At 41.5% G+C, this 18,973-nt stretch overlaps 1 protein-coding gene and 1 long non-coding RNA gene across 2 annotated transcripts in view; one reads left to right on the top strand and one right to left on the bottom strand.

The window, feature by feature from the left end:
- The window catches only part of LOC139059974 (beta-1,4-N-acetylgalactosaminyltransferase bre-4-like), a 209,222-nt gene that overhangs the window by 144,205 nt on the left and 46,044 nt on the right, over positions 1-18,973 (bottom strand). The window lies entirely within an intron of this gene.
- LOC139059973 (uncharacterized) lies at positions 5,631-18,594 on the top strand. Its single transcript, XR_011514537.1, has 4 exons — positions 5,631-5,811; positions 7,233-7,274; positions 10,386-10,590; positions 13,272-18,594. It is a non-coding gene; the product is annotated as an uncharacterized lncRNA (long non-coding RNA).

Here is an 18,973-nt window from a genome sequence, read left to right as displayed (position 1 = left end):
CAGCTGCCCGTCAGCTTCATTCATTATTCTCGCCGTCACAACGGAAAACAATGACGGGCGCTCACGCACACGGCAGATGCACTATGCGGTGCGTCGTGTACGCGGGAAGCAACAAACGTCGCCGGTACATGCGCACTGCGAGCGAGCAATTATAGAGCCACGACTGTTTGTCATACTGGCAGCGTTCTTTTTTTTTTTTGTCATGCTCTGACAAGACGGACAGAATCCGGAAAAAGGAACGCGAAAGAGAGGGAGATCGAAATTAGCCGGCGCTAATTGCACGCCACGCAATATGCGTGGATCACAAGAAACAACGACAATATCGTCGCTGGGCCAGCACGGTCGAGTAGTGATAACTTTACAGCGCGGAGAGGCCTCGCTGGAATTATTATTTTTTTCTTTAATAGCACCGGTGGTGTCCTCAGACACAGCCTTATCCTGGGATGAGTACAACGGGCGATAAACAGGTGTAATATGGAAGGTTTAAACACGAAAAAAGGCCCTTTAATCAGCTTTGAGGGTGTTAAAATCTTTACTGACTACAGTTCTCAAACACGCATCTCAGCAAGCACGTGACTTGCATTCCGCCCGCGCACAGGAGTGCGGCCTCCGCGGCATGGGACTCGAACCCGCAACAGCGCGCTCAGCGTAAAATCGTATAGCTGCTGATGCCGTACACGGGCAGAACGCCGTCGAAACAGCAATGCGAAGCGAACGATAAGACGGCATCGCCATGTTGTTCATTTGAAAAAAAGAAAAATGAAATAGAGCAATTACGCTTCTGTGAGCGGGCGATCAACTACCCACGGGGCAATCCATAACTGTCGGTGAAGCTTTCACTCCGAACAGTAGCAACATCCGGCGAGACACCATACTGTATATAGCGGAGACGAACGCACGTTGACGTCACGACATTGTCGGCTGCTCCATACTGCAGCTGTTTTCAGAAATTACAAGAGGGAACTCCGACGCCATAGTGTCTGCGGCAGCTACACGTATAGCGGTTCAACCAGCACAGGAATGATGGAGACTACATGTGGACCTGCCTAAACTTCCGTCTTCCTGGCTTCAAACGACTTTGAGGCTTCGCGAATAGATCACTTTTTAAAAAAAATACTGCGTAATAAATGCAGCGATTCGCAATGATTACGCATGTTCGCAGAGATTAATCGTCTCGCTTTTGTCCAGAAAAATATGAGTGCCTGGAAATTTAGACAGATAAAGCGCGAGAACGCCACAAGAACGTTCGAAGCCGCATGCACGAAGATTAGACAAATCCATGCACGAACCGTCATTCCACTGTTGGCTGAACGATCGCAGCACCACGGCTCTGTCTAGTGATATTTTGTTGCAATATTGTAAAAGAAAAATAGTAATTTCTTCTTTCTTTTTTTTGTCGCAAGTGTGTTCATCCCGTCAGTCTACTCCGTCGCGTACGCTCTCATTGTATTACTCCATCGGTGAACAGCGAAGGCGACTGCCAAGAGTGATATATCCACGTCACGGCCGAACAACAACGTTTAGCATACCGGCTGTGCCGTTTCGGCACGCGCAAGGCGCCACTGCGCATGCGCCAGAGATTCGAACGAGCCGAGATTCTATTCGTGCGCAGTGACACTGCGCCCGTACCGCGTCCATACGGTATCCCTTATGAAAATGACTGTTGAAATGTTGTTGGCATATTGTTGACGAATTATTGACTCAATAGCCTTTCAACAATACCTCAACAAGTATTCAAACCACAGAGCAATAATTCAACAGTAAAGTTGTTGGGCAGTTCACAACAAAAAAGTCGTTGACTAAATTCTGTTGGTATATTGTTGAATAGTGTTGAGTATTATTGAGCCATTGTTGAGTAGTTTTCAACAATAAAGTCGTTGACTAAATTCTTTTGATATATCATTGAATAGTATTGAGTATTATTGAGCCATTGTTGAGTAGTTTCCAACAATAAAGTCGTTGACTAAATTCTGTTGATATATTGTTGAATAGTATTGAGTATTATTGAGCCAATGTTGAGTAATTTTTAACAATAAAGTCGTTGACTAAATTCTCTTGACATATTGTTGAATAGTATTGAGTATTGAACCATTGTTGAGTAGTTTCCAACAATAAAGTCGTTTACTAAATGTTGTTAACTTATTGTTGAATAAGATTGAGTCACGAGCAATATTGAGTTTCGAAGTATATGTGAAAAACACACGAACATACGTATGTATGCGTTTTTTGCATATATATGTTGCTTTACTGATCACTTGTCACCATTGCATATATACAGGGTGTTGTTTCACGTTACTTGAACCATAGATGTATATACACGTGTTTCAGCTAACTTTACTCAGAGTTTAAAAATATGCCGATGCACCATAAGACGATGTGACCAAATGCATGTTGCTCACTCTTGTATGTGTTACGCTATTCTTGTATTTTTCCTAAGTAGTTAATTTGTCAAGAAAATTAGCCATTCTGAAGGAACAAAGTTAGGCGAAAAATTCCAATTAGAAAGTTCTAGAGCACTTTGTAAAACGTCCGATTAGGCCATTTCTAACTTTCTATCTATTAAGTGTTATTGTTTTTCAGCTTACTGCGGATGCCCGCGAAATACAAAAAGTATCACCTGACATACCCGCTTGCGCGCCGTGCTTGCAGCGCTCTCAAACGAGCATACCATCGAGCAGGGTGTGTTGCCGCTTAAAAGGCGACAGGGCAGTGACGAAGGCGTTGGCTGAGGTATTGACGCCAGCGACGTGCTTCCCTCGCTGCGGTTCATGATGGCGATAAGCAGACGAGTGTTCACACCGGTTAAATGGTATGTTTTCGTTTGTGCGCGGAAGGCTTAGGAGCAGTGCAATCACGACTCGCAGGCGGGCATGTCATGTGGTGCTTTTTGTATTTCGCGAGCATACGCAGTAAGCTGAAAAACACTAATGCTTAACCCTTATGAAAATGACTGTTGAAATGTTGTTGGCATATTGTTGACGAACTGTTGACTCAATAGCCTTTCAACAATACCTCAACAATTATTGAAACCACAGAGCACTAATTCAACAGTAAAGTTGTTGGGCAGTTCACAACAAAAAAGTCGTTGACTAAATTCTGTTGGTATAGTGTTGAATAGTATTGAGTATTATTGAGCCATTGTTGAGTAGTTTTCAACAATAAAGTCGTTGACTAAATTCTCTTGATATATTGTTGAATAGTATTGAGTATTATTGAGCCATTGTTGAGTAGTTTCCAACAATAAAGTCGTTGACTATGTTCTGTTGATATATTGTTGAATAGTATTGAGTATTATTGAGCTAATGTTGAGTAGTTTTCAACAATAAAGTCGTTGACTAAATTCTCTTGACGTATTGTTGAAAAGTATTGAGTATTGAACCATTGTTGAGTAGTTTCCAACAATAAAGTCGTTGACTAAATGCTGTTAACTTATTGTTGAATAACACTGAGTCACGAGCAATATTGAGTTTCGAAGTACATGTGAAAAACACAGGCACATATGTATGTGTGCGTCTTTTTCACATATATGTTGCTTTACTGATCACTTAATCACCATTGCATATATACAGGGTGTTGTTTCACGTTACTTGAACCATAGACGTATATACACGGGTTTCAGCTAACTTCACTCAGAGTTTAAAAATATGCCGATGCACCATAACACGATGCGACCAAATGCATGTTGCTCACTCTTGTACGTGTCACGCTATTCTTGTATTTTTCCTAAGTAGCTAACTAGTCAAGAAAATTAGCCATTCTGAATGAACAAAGTTAGGCGAAAAATTCCAATTAGAAAGTTCTAGAGCACTTTGCAAAACGTCCGATTAGGCAATTTCTAACTTTCTATCTATTAAGTGTTAGTGTTTTTCAGCTTACTGCGGATGCCCGAGAAATACAAAAAATATCACCTGACATACCCGCTTGCGCGCCGTGCGTGCAGCGCTCCCAAACGAGCATACCATCGAGCAGGGTGTGTTGCCGCTTAAAAGGCGACAGGGCAGTGACGAAGGCGTTGGCTGTGGTATTGATCGCCAGCGACGTGCTTCCCTCGCTGCGGTTCATGATGGCGATAAGCAGACGGGTGTTCACACCTGTGAAATGGTATGTTTTCGTTTGTGCGCAGAAGGCTTAGGAGCCGTGCAATCACGACTCGCAGGCGGGCATGTCACGTGGTGCTTTTTGTATTTTTCGAGCATCCGCAGTAAGCTGGAAAACACTAATACTTAACAGATAAAAAGACAGAAACTGTTTATTCGGACGTGTTGCCAACTGCTCTGCAACTTTCTAATTGGAATTTCTTCGCAACTTCCTTGCTTCAGAAGTTGGTTAATTATCCTTGACTAATTAGCCAATTAAGCAATATATAGAAATAGCGCGACACGCTACATACCAAAGGGAGCAACATGCATTTAGTCGCGTCGTCATAGAGGGCATAGAGCTTACACTCGGCCTAAAGTTAGCAGAAACACCCTGCATATATATATATATATATATATATATATATATATATATATATATATATATATATATAGTTTGAGAAGACAAACGTCGCTACAAGCAGTGATAAACAACCGATGATTGGACGCATCCTGCATTTCTATCGGCGTCCATTATAAGGGGCCAGTGCTGGCTGAGTGTTAGGAAACGGCATTGCATGCCTCCATGTTAAATATGGTCAAGGTGGCGGGGAACGTTAACAAAATTCAAGTCTGGGGTTTGACGGGCCAAAACCACGCTTTGATTATGAGCCGCACCGTAGTAAGAAACTCCATATTTATTTTGACCATCTGGGGTCCTTTAACCTGCACCAAATTTGGTGCAGGTTAAACGCACAGTACGCGGGCGTTTTTGCATTTCAGCCCCATCGAAATGCAGCCGCCGCCGCCGCCGGCATTAGATTCCAAGCACTCGGGTTAGTAGCGCAACACCTCAGCCGCTATGCCACCACGGCGGGTGCGGCGGAGAAAGGAGTGAACATCGTTTTTACAGAGTAATTTAGCTTAGATGTTACCCGTTAGCGCGCTACAGAACGAAACGAAAAGCTTGGCGGATATGTACAACATGGTGCTCATATTTCACATGGAGGCCAAATTCTTCTCTGTGACCTAGACGGGGTGCTGGCGAATGTGTTGGGAATCTGCTCGGCCACCAAGCACAACCTGCGCTGCTATACGTTCTCGGTGACAACTCGCACAGCGCAGAAGCACACGCCCAAATGTTTAAAGAATGGGACGACAGACCGCCTGCAGTTTGCCATGACGTCGAAATAAGAAGTACTGTACTTTTGTGGTCAATAGTTCAGTTCGCATGGTTGCGGCACGCATTACTTTTTTTTTTTAAATACAAACGACGAAAACTGTGCGCGGAAACATTAGCACGGCGTTTGCGACGTTTGAATTTGGCGCCTTTTCCCGCGCATGCCATTAGCTCCGGCCGGTGCACTGCGTTACTGCGCCAAAGAAAGTAGTTCATCAAAGAAGTGAAGCAAAAAACTTTTATACACTTCCAAAGCGCTACAATTTTTCTGTAATAACATGACATTACAGAATTTGTTATCAAATGGTACAATTTATGATAATATAAGCGTGTATTTGTATGAGTGTACATGTATGATTGCGCGTTTGCGCTGTTGAGGCTTGTAGCATTCCGGCGTGATCGTGCATGCCGGTTGTGTGAAAACTTCCTGCGTTTTCTGCGTTCTTTGTGTGCTTCGCTGTGACATCTTTGGAATGTTCCTGCGTGTTGCTCGCTTTTTATGGGCTTGTTGCCTCGAAGATCGCCATGATCGCCTCCGACTCAGCGACATCAAAGGTGAGTTAGTGTTTCGAATTCCCCTTGTTCGTCCGCGCCGCAGGCGCGGACGAAGGGGAATTTCAGCGCCTGTGCGTGTTTTCCGTGCGCCTCTTTTCTAGTTTTCATTCCTAGCACTATCCTTCCGTTGCCAGAATTGGTTGTACCGCACTAGATTCGTGGTATATAACATGGAGCTTTGTCCTGGTTTAACTTTACACTCCGCTTGTGGTGACCTAAGGTAGCTATGTGGTGCCAGCTAAAACAGGGCATGTTGTACATGTACGCCATGATTTCTGATACGGTATTCGAGCACCGATTGAGTTAGCCTTATTAATGAGCGCAAAACAATGCGACGTGAAACCATCCGATCTGTACTGTAATCGGAAGATATTTCGTTTGCGCCACGCTAGTACAAGACGTGGGAGCGAGCTTGTAGCGGCGTGGGGCGGTGGGATCGGCGAAAGTGTATTCTGTTGCGCTGAATTCCCTTCAGGAACGAGTGACTTCTATCTGACACGCCGTGCGGCCGATGTTCGCGCGATCGGAAAACACAGAGGAGGCTGTCGCGCAATAATAATAAAGAATTTGAAGGGTGTACATGTGATTCTATGCGATACGTGAGATACAATAGAGGGGGATGCCACAGAGTGCTGCGAAATCATCGAGTTATACGCCTTGCTAACCGCGTGTGTTTTGTTTTCCACCAGTTCGCGCGCATTCAGCTTTCTTTTTTCATCTTCGTTCGACGCCATCGAGTGCTTCGCCCCAAACGGCTTCGCGTAGGCGCTCATAGCATTCACGGAAAGGCAGATTTCATGTCACTCCAGGTCCTACAACATTCAAAATAACGTAATTTCGTGAAATTGCAGCTTTTCGCACTTCAGTAAGTGATTGATTTAACAAAATTTTAAAATCAGTAGAGGAACGAGATGCCTGGCATATCTGCTTTGTCGTCCCACTGGGTTTCGAGGCGGCATGTATACGTTATCGGCAACATAAACATCAATAATTAGCATTGTTTCTTGTGACCATAGAAGTAGCTAGTTATGTCGAAAAGCTAAGCTTGGAATAATGCATTGTCGAAAGAGCAGTTCTGTGAAATTCTTTCTTTGAGAGTAAGCAAAACTTCAGTAGCATCAGGTAGACGGGGAGTAAAAGAATGCAACACTGTGGTTTTATACGAAGGAGCATCCTTTAATATGTGGCCATAACCATTCAGTAGATGCATGGAAATAATTTTTAAAATAATAGAGGAATGTGAAATAAATTATTTGACAAGCTCACACTGCCATTGGCAAGAGCGGCCACACTTTAGTGTATTCAATGACTAGTCATTTGTATCCGTCTATTTATGTCAGCCTAATGGTCCATGTAGCTCTTTTGATTGTTGATTTTGCTGCATTGTGGCTTCACATTTTAATACTGACATCTTTTTTCAGATTCAAAATGAGCTGAGAGACACCCAAGCTGGAATGCTAAAGGTGAATTCTTTGGCCATCCATTCTGTAACGTCACCATGATCAAATGCAGTGATGCCGTGAAAATGTATTGCAGGAAGCAGAAAAAACAACATTGCTGATGCAACTGCAAGGCATTTGCTCCAGTGATCAATTGGTGCAGAGTGCCTTCATTAGGAGACATGGTGCCTTTAAGCACTCAGCTGAAAGACTGCAACTGCACCGGGACTGGGAGTAAATTTCAGTGTCACTTGTGAACATATTAAAGATAGAATGTGCCTTCTTCAGGGTATATGCTTGATATGGGAGGGGTGTTCAGAAACAGTGTGGACATTAGTGGTCTACGTGAGTGCACATCTTCCTAGTTTTACCTATGTCATGCAGCAGTGCACTGCTAGAGGTATCAAACCAGAGCAGCAGCACCCTTTGAGAAAGTTGGCTGAAGAACGAGCAGTGATCAAAGCTTTCTGCATTTCAAGGGCCAAATTCCAGAAAGATTGATGCCGAGCTGGACGGTGTGAAGTGCCGGTCACCACATACTGTAGCCAGCATGGCATGAATCTCCTTGGCATTATGCCTCGTTAGGATACAGAAATTGCATCACTGCTCATAAAAAAAAAAATTGGAAATTGGGAGGTTGAGGGGAAGTGGCAGGGCTCCCCTCTGGAGTAGCCAGTGCATGCCCATTGCTATATTGATAATCCTACCTTAATGAGAACCAGTGATGCATGTTAACCTATTACGCAGCTAAGTGCATTCCTTGTTTTGTATTAAGGGGACACTAATGACACCTTAAATGAATTTAAAATAAAGCATCGTTTTAAATATCTACTTCTGTAAATTTCTTGGTAATTGCTTGATTATTAGAGAAAATAAAGCTCAGCGTTCAATTTTCTGAGTATCGCCCCAAAATCTTCGTGCTGGCATCTCATTGTCACATCGTGGATTTCAAGTATTTTTACAAACTTGGGTTGTATTGTTTCAGTAAAAGTTCCTGACGGTTCTTATTTTAAGTTTTTGGAATACAATGAAGAACATCTTTATTTGTAAAAAAAAAATTGCTGCACCTGAACAGACATCAAAATCCATGACGTCACAGCAAGCGGGTGTGGTAACTTCAAGGCAGCACTGCCACCAATCTTTCCTCTTGCTGCTTTTACAATTTACTCACCCTCTTGTCATGGTACGAGTGAATCTCTTGAATTGTAGGAAGGTCATTTACAGATACATCTAAAATAATTTTTCTCTTTAGTGCTTTCTTGCCATAGTTGCTTAGGGGTGTTGGCACAGCGCCGCTAAGCACGAGGTCACATGATCAAACAACCGCATTTTGATGGAGGTGAAATACAAAACTGCCCATGTACCTTGCAGCCTGATTTGGTAAAAATTAATCCAGAGTTCCCCACTATGGCGTGCTTAAAGCCTGTTTCACATGCAAGCGAAAATGCTTGCAAATCCTGCCGCCGCGCCGCAGAAATCAGTTTCGACGGTGGGAGCGGTAAGGTTCGGGCAAGTTGGAATTTCATCGCAGCGGCAGAGCGGCAGCACTGCTTCCGAACGACCCACCTCGACACGTGACCAGCGGAGGATTAGTGCTGGAAAGCCTGCGCATAGGATGATGTTTATTTACTTGGTACACGTGGTACAGGCAACATGCCAAGAGAGCTTTTCAACGAATTGTTAAATTGCTAAGCGCAGGATATGTATTTATAAAATAAAAATTTGAGAGGCAGAGACAAAGCTATGTTTATGTTGGTAGTCGCAAACTACCGAAACTGGCTGAAAGTCCTGTGTTTTATGCCAGCAACATTGCTATTCGCAGCAGCGGAAAATGCGCGGCGGCAATGCATATGAAACGAAACTTTGCGATAAGCTTTGCAGCGCCGCGTCGCTGTTCGCTCCATTCGCTGAATCGCTTGCATGTGAAACAAGCTTAAACATCAGATTGTCGTTTTGGCACTTAAAACGCCAAAATTTAATTAATTTAATTTTACTTTAGTGCTCCTTTAAGCGGTAGAATTCATGATCTCTGCAAAAACTCATGCTCAAAGTATTTTCCGTAAAGATTAAATAAACAGTAGATATAAGTGTCTATTTATATTTTGAATTCTGTGATACGTGATGACTATTAGTGGTACGAGACAGAATTGTAATACAATGTGTGACGGCACGATGATGCACATCGAGGAAATGACCGAGTCTCCCTAGAGGTCCTTGACATGGACATCAACTGACTGTCCACAAACTTCTGAGTTCACTCCGTGATCTTGTGCAGCCTGTGCGTTGCGAGTAGATTAATTTTATTGAGATTTAATTTACTGTCCTTGCGGCTTATGTACATTTCATACAGTGGAGTGGAATCTCGCATTACTTCTGGAGCACAGCAAGCGAACGTGATGTGTAGTGGTAATCTTAGTAATGATCGACAATCATGTCCCACTTCGAGCTCCTAATGCTGCTTGCCAACACAAGCAGCAGCATATGCTCAAGATAGCGTGAAAGAGATTCATTGAAAAGTGGCATATGCCCAGGGTCACATACCCAGTCACCCAAGCCTGTTCCAACGGTTGGTATTGAACTCTTCCCTCAACATAGCAGCCCAATCTCCCCATTAGACCATGGCTACATATTCACACAAATGGATGGGACAATCGAGACAAACACCTGAAAATATGAAGTATCCCAAGCATGGTAATCACAATAAATAGTACTAGATGTGCATTAGCGCAAGCTCTTGGGCCAGTTGGTGCATGATGAACTTGAAAAAGGGGGGTACCAGCAAAACAAAGGACGCGCACACATGGAAAAGGCGTTAGACAGGGACGAACGCTGGTCCGTCCCAATGTCCGTCCATGTCTAATGCCGTTTCCTTGTGTGCGTGTCATTTGTGTTTCGCTGGTGCTCCCCTTTTTCAAGTACTAGATGTTTGGATACGTTGGTTTATTTTTCTTGTTTGTGCTGGATTGTTTTTCTGAAACATGGGGCATCCAGACAGCATCAGAAGCTTGTAAGAAGTCAAGTTTAGCATTTTAGATTTGCAACAAGTACTTTTGTAATTGATTTGCAGTAGGGCTGTTGTGTGAATGTACTTGAAAGGCTTAAAACTGTTTTGCTAACATTTACTTAAACATGCAGGTTCACATACGCTGTAAGAGTGCACATTGAGAAGGTTATCCTGGCCCAGCTTACCATGGCCTGCCATGGTGGACCAGGAAAGTTTGCAAGGGCCTTGCTTCACCATGTGTTCACAGAGGAGGAGCTCATGGGCCATTTGGGCTTTGGAAATAACACCAAGGGGCAACAGAGGCTCTTGACCCCATCAGGGTCAGTGCTGTTATAGGCAAGTACCATACACCCTTTCCGGTTGCATTTTTACATTCACATTTCTTTTCTAAATTTATGAACTTGCCATTGGCATAACAAACGACTTTCATGTAGCCTGTGTGTGCAGTTGTGTGCTACAATAGCCTACCATTTGGAATGACTGTTCATATGATCTTGAGTGCCTAATGCCGCCATACTCAAATGCTTCCAAATTTAAAAGCTGCCTTCACTGCCGAAAGTTTTTAGCATCTCCACCAAATAAAATGAGCTGCATTTGTGCATTAGCAGTGCTACTTGGCTGTCATTGCAAGGAATAGTTGTCTGTGAAGCACGCTCCAAATCTGTTGGCACGGAGGACATGGTTAAGTAGCCTGAAAGTGTTAATACACGAATTGCGGAGAAGCTATGCTCAAGTGTGGTTACTGCTCAGCTCGAGCAGGAGCACGTTCACCAAATTGCAGAAATCAAAACAAAACAGCGCTCCATGTTCTGAGATGTGAAACAGTAGTTTCACCAATTTTAACAGACCACATCAAATCAAAGTTGCTCCTATCTTGAAGCAGGTCCATGTGATCCGAGACAGCAACCTTTCAGCGGAGGGAACCTGAGTGTTGTGGCAAGTTTCTTTTGGTAGTTTCAATCAAAGAAACAACAGGGACCGAGTTGCCAGCTTCACAGTCAACAGTACTATGTTTAGTGGATGCTTACTTATTCTAAGCACCTAACCTATGACTCGTATTTATTAACATGCACTGTATCACTTTGTATTCTAAGATAAGAAAAAAATATTTATGTGGCTTTTCCTCATATACTTCAATAAATGGAGAATAGGCTCTTGGGGCCTAATGTATAAAGCTTCTTACAGACCATCGGACATGTCCACTACTCCCATTCTGAAATTGTTAGAATTGTTTCCTGCTTCCTTACTTCACCTACCTGTTAACATGGTTATGAACCATTGCCAAGTAGATTATGGGCTTAAATTTATCAAAAAGATGAATGGGCTTTTCTGTCGCTCTTGTTTAGCCCGTTGAGGATCACATTTTGGGGAGAAATATGCCTCTAATTTAGGAGTTATATATCTTTTGTAGTGTGCACATACTCAAAACTTCCGACTTGAATAGTGTCCTATTCAATTTAGTCTTTGAATGGTCACTATTTGTAAATGTGAGTATTATTCTAATATTTCGAAACACCAATAAAACATGATATTTGAGCCAAAGTACGGTAAATTTTCACCTCCAATAACATAGTATAGACGTAAAACGTAAGAACTTGTAAGAATAGCAGACCAGGCTACGTTACTAAAGTAGCTGTACTTTAGAGGCTGTACAGCAATCATTCATGCTTACTGAAGAGTCCTGTGCATGTGAAGAAACTTTTTGCTGCTCCATTTGTGCCTTTAATAAACAGCTCTTCATAACATAACAATGACAGAAACTTGCTAACTTTAAGAATACTAGTATGTGAACCTCATCTTACATTAATTGTGATATCAGCTGTTCATTATTCAGAAGCTATCCAATATTTGATTTGCTTCTGGCATTATTCGGTTCAGTCTCAAAAATCACTTTTCGCGCATCCTTAATATTGTTATTGCAGATTTAAGTTCTTCAGGGCGACTTTCCGAGAAAATAAACTGGTAAATAATTTTTTAAAATAACAATAAAGTGGCAATACCATTTCAGTATTTGCAGTTTTACATGTTTTATTGTTTTATGCAGGATAAAGCAGCATAATTTTTTCTGTAATGAAACTTACGGAAACTTGTGGCAGCACTCCCAAATTAGTGCAATGACAGACACCAAGAAGCTAAGTGAAAAATCAGTTTGGGAGAAACCCAAGGAGCGACAGCACTATAAGAATATTTTCTAGAAGTCTCAGAAGGTTGCAGCACCTCCAGTGGGAGGCTAGGCAACACTTTGTTCTGAAAAGGCAAATTTTTTCAGAACGTTCCATCACAGTGACAGATGTATGGCAGTGAACCCTAAAAGGGTTAAAGAAGTCAGTCCTATGGCATATGGCTCTTAAAAGACAGCATTTCTTCGTATCTGTGACATTCTGCATGTGTCATGCTAAGCAGTTTGGCGCACAACTACACGGAATCCTCATTATAACAGTAATTCAGTCGTTGAGGAAGAAAACATACTTCGCTGTAAGCAGTGTCTTCTTTAATGTGGAAAGTCCTAAGTCATTGTAAGGCGAGAAGTACGTTCTGATTGCATGTGAACTCAGGAAACCTAACATCAAATGAAGCTACACTCAATTATAGTGACATGACACTATTGTATTTGGAGCATGGAAAAGCACAGTGAAGTGCTGCACATTTTAATTATGAAACTTACAAGAAATAATTTTAGTTGTCAGTTCAGGTTTATTTATGAACGACATGAATTTTTTTCGCCATTTTGTTTATCAGCAAGCAAAGTTCACATCTTTGACATTGAAGATATTCATAAAGTTATATTGCTACAGTGTTTTGTTCCCCTTTGCCCTTTCCTGCATTTGACACTTAGTGGAGTCCTGTGCCACACTAAATAAATTTAAATGGTCATGCTGTAAAGCTGTACCCATGGAAAATTGGAATAAAGCAACACAAATACATAAATCAATTTCATTGTAACAAGGGCATATTGCATGCCATTCTTTTGCATGTGGAAGTTGCTTTTTAAAACTTATTCTGGCTTGTTTTTGCAGGCTTCACGTGTCGCAAATTTCCTGGTACCAACATGCCCTATGTAAAGAACTCTGGCCTCGCTTCTCGCATGGGACCCTGCCCCTGAAGCAACTGCCCCTGCCCCTTCACCTCTGAAGAGCCCAAGTTGGACAGCTCAAACCAAAACACAAGTGTTGTGCTTTTGTAACTCGACATTTTTATGTTTTATGTTAGTCTCCTGAAGGGCCCAATTTGGATTTCTCAAATGAGCATACAAATGTTGTGCCTTCCTATGCCTTGACATTTTTATGTTAATTTTATTTATGTTAATTATGCTAGTCTCCTGAGAAGCCCACATTGGATTGCTCAATCCAGAATACAAGTGCTGTGCTTTGTTGTAGTTCACTACATTTTTATGTTAGTTTTTGATATGGTTCCAGTAAGGATAGTGTTTCCTTATTAATATATTTTTTAAGTAGCTTAAGTCATTTCATGCCAAACCACCCAACAATTTTCTCAAGAACTGTTCCATTATGGCAAACCATTTCAAGTTTGCTTGATTTTGAGTAGGTACAACGAGAAAATTTTTGAGAAAATTTGCTTTCATACATACTCTTAAGTAATTCCAGGGCAACCAACCAGCGTTTTTTTGGCCATCACAGATATAGTTGAAGCTCCAAACTCTTGCTCCCCATTTATTTTCCTTCACAAAAATTTTTTTGAATTTTGGCAAAAATTTATTGTTCTTGCCCAGCTAAGCTAGAAGCCACTGATACACGTTTCTTCTGAAAGGGAAATTGTATGATCCAGATATTCAGGTGGTGTTCATGTCAAGAGACTGAAGTGGTGTGACTGCCAAAATTTGCAGTTTGAATTTTCTTCTAACGTAGGGAAATACAGAAGGCACAAAATGAATATAAAATCAGACTGCTTGACTTGGGATAGCAGCAAAATATTTCAAGCCTTGGAGGTTCAGTTTATCAGCTAAAAAAACTGTAACGTTGAAATTTTTTGCAAGCTTCGTGTTGAAGGTAAAAAATTAGCTTTGGTGGTTGGCACAAAAGTATGTCACCCATCATTACACAGCCGTACATGTCTGCTATGCATGTGACATGAAACAAAAAGTGATTATTCTTTAAGTGCGATAAGGTATTTTTTATAATGTTCCTTTGAGGATCACACATACAGCATAAATATAGCATAAATATATGAAGCCATGTCATCTAGCAAGGAAAGGTTGTTAATATATTAGCCACAAGAACTACTCAACAAACTGACTTGTCTTTTTTATCATTACGAAGGCAGGTGACGTCAAGCGCTGCTGCTGCAGTCTCAGCTCGTATTTTTTTAACATGAACGCAAAAAGTGGTCGCCAATGGTGTCTGACCACATCAGACTGAACATGGCACATATTACTTTTATAGATGAGCATGTTCCAGCTCTGAAACAGTGGTAGCAAACAACACCACAAGAATTTGTTCATACTCATGTAGGTTTTCAGTCTTAATTATGAAGGTGTTTTCTACTTGCATCATCATTGGGCTTCAGGGAGCAGGGCACAAAGTGTCCTGCTCCCTCTATGTTGCATTGCAATGCGACATGCCCTTTAGGATGCTTTGTATGAACAATATCAGTGCTCTTTATAGATTTATTGTCTACATAATAGCTGATATTTCTTTTTCTAAACTGCATGAAACATATCTTTTAGCACTGCAGGATTCCCTCACATATTTATTACGTACGAGGTCTGTTAGAAAAGTATTCGACCTTTTTTTGCGAACACCTGATGAATATGAAACAAGCGCGTTTTCATCAGCCGCCCTTGAACCTTTGTGCGCATGCATGAATTTTTTCCCACCTGCCAATAGCGTGAATTGCTGGGACGCAGCGTTTGAATGAGGTAGTACGGTGCGCTCGTCGGTTTTTTATCGCAAGGAAAATGGCAGAGCGACTGGAGCAGTGCTACTGCATCAAATTTTGACAGAAACTGGGCGACAGCCAAGTGGAAACCATCTGGAAGATTCAGAGTGCTTTCGGTGACTGTGCTATGAGCAGCACACAGATTATGGAGTGGTACAACCAGTTTAAAGACGGCCACACATCGGTGGAGAGCGAGCCACGCTCCAGTCGGCCATCAACATGCCGAAATGACCAGGTCATTGCCGAAGTGAACCCCGTGGTGATGCGGGACCGTTGTGTAACTATCCAAGAAATTGCGGAAGAGGTGGGCATCAGCACATTTTATCCACATTCCATTATCACCGAAGATTTGGCCATGAAGAGAGTTGCGCCAAAATTCGTTCACAAGCTGCTCATGGTGGAGCAAAAGCAACTTTGTGTTGAAGTCTCGCAGCCATGCTGGATTCCACAAACAGTGACCCCAACTTCATGAACACCATAATCACTTGTGACAAGTCTTGGGTGTATGTTTACGACCTGGAAACCAAATCCCAGTCGTTACAGTGGAAGCATTCCACGTCACCAACCAAAGACTGCTAAGTGCGCAGCAACGTCAAAGTGTTGCTGACTGCTTCCTTTGACTCCCGCAGTGTGGTACACCACGTATACACACCACAGGGTCAAACAATCACTAAAGACTACTACAGGGATGTCCTCCATGGCCTATGTGATGCTGTATGGAGCAAGATACCGAAGTTGTCAACAGGAAATTGGCACATCCTTCAAGACAATGTTTTTCTCGCACTTGATTCAGACTTTTTTGGCGAAAAACCAGACTCCTGTAGTTCGACAGGCTCCTTGCTCTCCTGATATGGCGGCCTGCAACTTCTGGCAGTTTCCCAAAATCAAGGGGCCATTGAAACAAGCACGATTTCAGACAAGAGAAGACATTATGGCTGCAACGACAGCTGAGCTAAAGTCCATTTGGAAAGAAGCCTTCTCGGAATGCTTCTAACAACGGCAGCACCGCTGGGAGAAGTGGCTGGATTCCCAAGGAGACTACATTGAGGGTGATTAGGTTTCCAACACTTCAGTTATGCCAGTTTTTTTTCTTCAGCCAAAGGTCGGATACTCTTCTAACAGACCTTGTATTGATATTTTATGTGCAATGGCTGTATGGTTTACCTGACCCACACCAAACACAAGCCTCGTTGCATTAGAGCATGTGTCCCTTAGCAATAAAATGCAGACCCTAACACCGCTTATCTGTCATCTCTGCATACGAAGCCAGCTTTGTCGTCTGCATTCCCGGCCAGCAAGCTGTGCGCACATCTGAGAAAAGTCGGTGCTGACAAAATTTCAAAAAGGAATTTCTCGCTTTTAAAAATGACTTTTTTAACTTCACACATGCATAGCAGACATGTAGAGCTATCCAATAATGTATCACATTTTTTCGCCAACTACGAAGGCTGTTTTTTCCTTGAACATGAAGCTTCTTGCAAAAGATTAGAATTTTTTTTTTTACAGGCGATCAGCTGAACCTTCAGAGCTTCATATATTTTTCTGCTATAGTATGTCACTTGGGCTACCATTCTGTATTTAATTTCTGTCCTGTGAATTTTTTCTTACGAAAAAAAAACTAACGGATTGCAATTTGACTCATTTTTGCCGGTGCCAAAAGCAATTGAAGTATGCAAATATTTGAAAAATTGGCTATTTTGGCAGTTGCATCACTTCACCATATTTCCACGCACACCATTTGAAGGCCTCGATCAATACAATGTGCATTTGAAAAAAAAGTATTTGAAGCATTTGAAAAAAAAACTGAAAAGCTAGAGGACATTTGATGCCTCTAGCTCAGCTGAACAGGAAAACTAAACTGTCACCTAAATTGCTACAAAATATCTGGCAGAAATAAATAAAAGTGGGTAACAAGCTTTGAACTCTAGTAAACATATGGCAATGTTTCAGATTTATGTGCGGTGTGAAAAAAATGCTTGTCGATTCGGCATGGAATTGCATACCTGCAAGTGCATCTGTGCCATTTCCAGAGTTCAGTAAGAACGGCATTTTACATAACTTTGTAAAAATGGTTTATTGCTATCTAAAATACATGAGTAAAATTAATAGGTATAAGTCGGCTTAAATTTAATATGCAACAAAACATCTCCAGTAATGGCAATGATGTGCCTTTCATGTTTGCATAAAACCATATCTTCTGAATTCTTTCGTTATTTTTTGTGGCAGCGAATAAAATTGAAATGGAACTCGCACAAGGAGTAACTTTGCTGTATTCCAGCACATCACTAATAGCTGTCTTTGTTTCATATGAAAATCTGAAGCAGTCAATATGAATAAGTCGCTTGATATGGAATTACCTGCGCAGCAACGTTATCATGGCAGAAAACACAACTGGATCATGCAACAGCAATGCGGCATAATAAACTGCTCCCATAGGCATCACTTATTGTGATTGCCATGTTTCAAAAGTATGTAAGGTTTACTGAAATTGGCACACACCATTCAACCAACAAATAAGGATTGTACAGTGATCCTTTTTCAGTTTTACAGATATTTAAGTTGTCTGCCAGGTAGCATAATTCTTGTTCTTGAGCTGGATTATTCAGAGGTGGACATTACTAGCACAAGAAATGGAAACATTAAACTGATTGTCATAAATTTATTATTTCACTTATAACATCACAGCACATATTTCAGTTTGCAAATTGTAGCCAGTGAGTTTGCAAGACATTCACTTGAAATTAATTTCCAGGATGACACCAGTTTCGATATTTTTCCATAAATGAGAGAGAAGTACAAGGGCATTCCGGTTACTTTTGTACTTCGATGCATAGCAGTGCATTTCTACAGCCAGTTTGATGGCATGTGTCTCGTTTCTAGTGTCATTCTGGAAATTCATTCTAAGTGCATACACCTTGTAAAATTACCGGCTACAATTAGTAAAAACTTTATTAGGAACTGAGTTTTTGTTAATCAGCTGACTATGGTGTCTTGTTTCTCATGCAAGTAATGTTTGGCACTCTGTATCTAGTATTATGTTAGCTGCAACAGTCAGTCTTCAATAAGTTCCATGAAACCACCCTGCATATCAGGTCTCAGTTGAGTGCTGTGGGCACAAGCAAATTGTGCCATGGTTATAGTACCACTGGCTACCTAATAGAGAAAGCAAGTACCTTTTTTGAGTGTTCTTATTTACAGTCATGTCAGTCTGCTTGTACATTTATTTATTTAGGCATTTATTTTTTAAAATTTATTTCTTTTGGGAAATGTGTTTTACTTGAGAGCCACACTGACTACATCTTCAGTATTCAATTTTGTTATGGTGTCAAGCTGCAGGAAGTTTGTGCTGTGCGATAGTTTTTAAGAAGTTTCTGATCTGAAACTACAAAGGGTTGTACATTTACAGAGATGTTTGGTTACAAATAAACAGTTCACCTAGAAAAATGGTTTTTGTCTGCATCAGTTCAGCACTCTTGATTTTTCGGAGGGCCATTCACTCTGACAATTGAAAAAAGTGGCATAACAGTACTGCTAGCAGTTTTACAATATGGTTTATTACAGGCAATCTAGGAGCATGCTTTTGAGCCCAGGGTGACAGAGGTCTGCGGTACAAAATGCCTGTATTTAAATTTTATCCTTATCCTCTCACAGCAGACATGCCACCGTGACATCAAAGGTAATTATATGCAACATAGCTCAGCAGTATTTTAAGGTAAGTGCAGGTTTAAACTGCTGAATACCCAGTGGGGCATAAAGGGCTTTCAACGTAATTTGTGTTGATGTTCAACAGATCTGCAACAATGCTTCCATGGGCTTTCAATAT

Source organism: Dermacentor albipictus, chromosome 5, assembly GCF_038994185.2.
Source record: "Dermacentor albipictus isolate Rhodes 1998 colony chromosome 5, USDA_Dalb.pri_finalv2, whole genome shotgun sequence".
In the NCBI taxonomy this organism is placed as follows: domain Eukaryota; kingdom Metazoa; phylum Arthropoda; class Arachnida; order Ixodida; family Ixodidae; genus Dermacentor; species Dermacentor albipictus.
The sequence above is the reverse complement of the archived record's forward strand: the minus strand, read 5'-3'. Positions and strand labels throughout refer to the sequence as shown.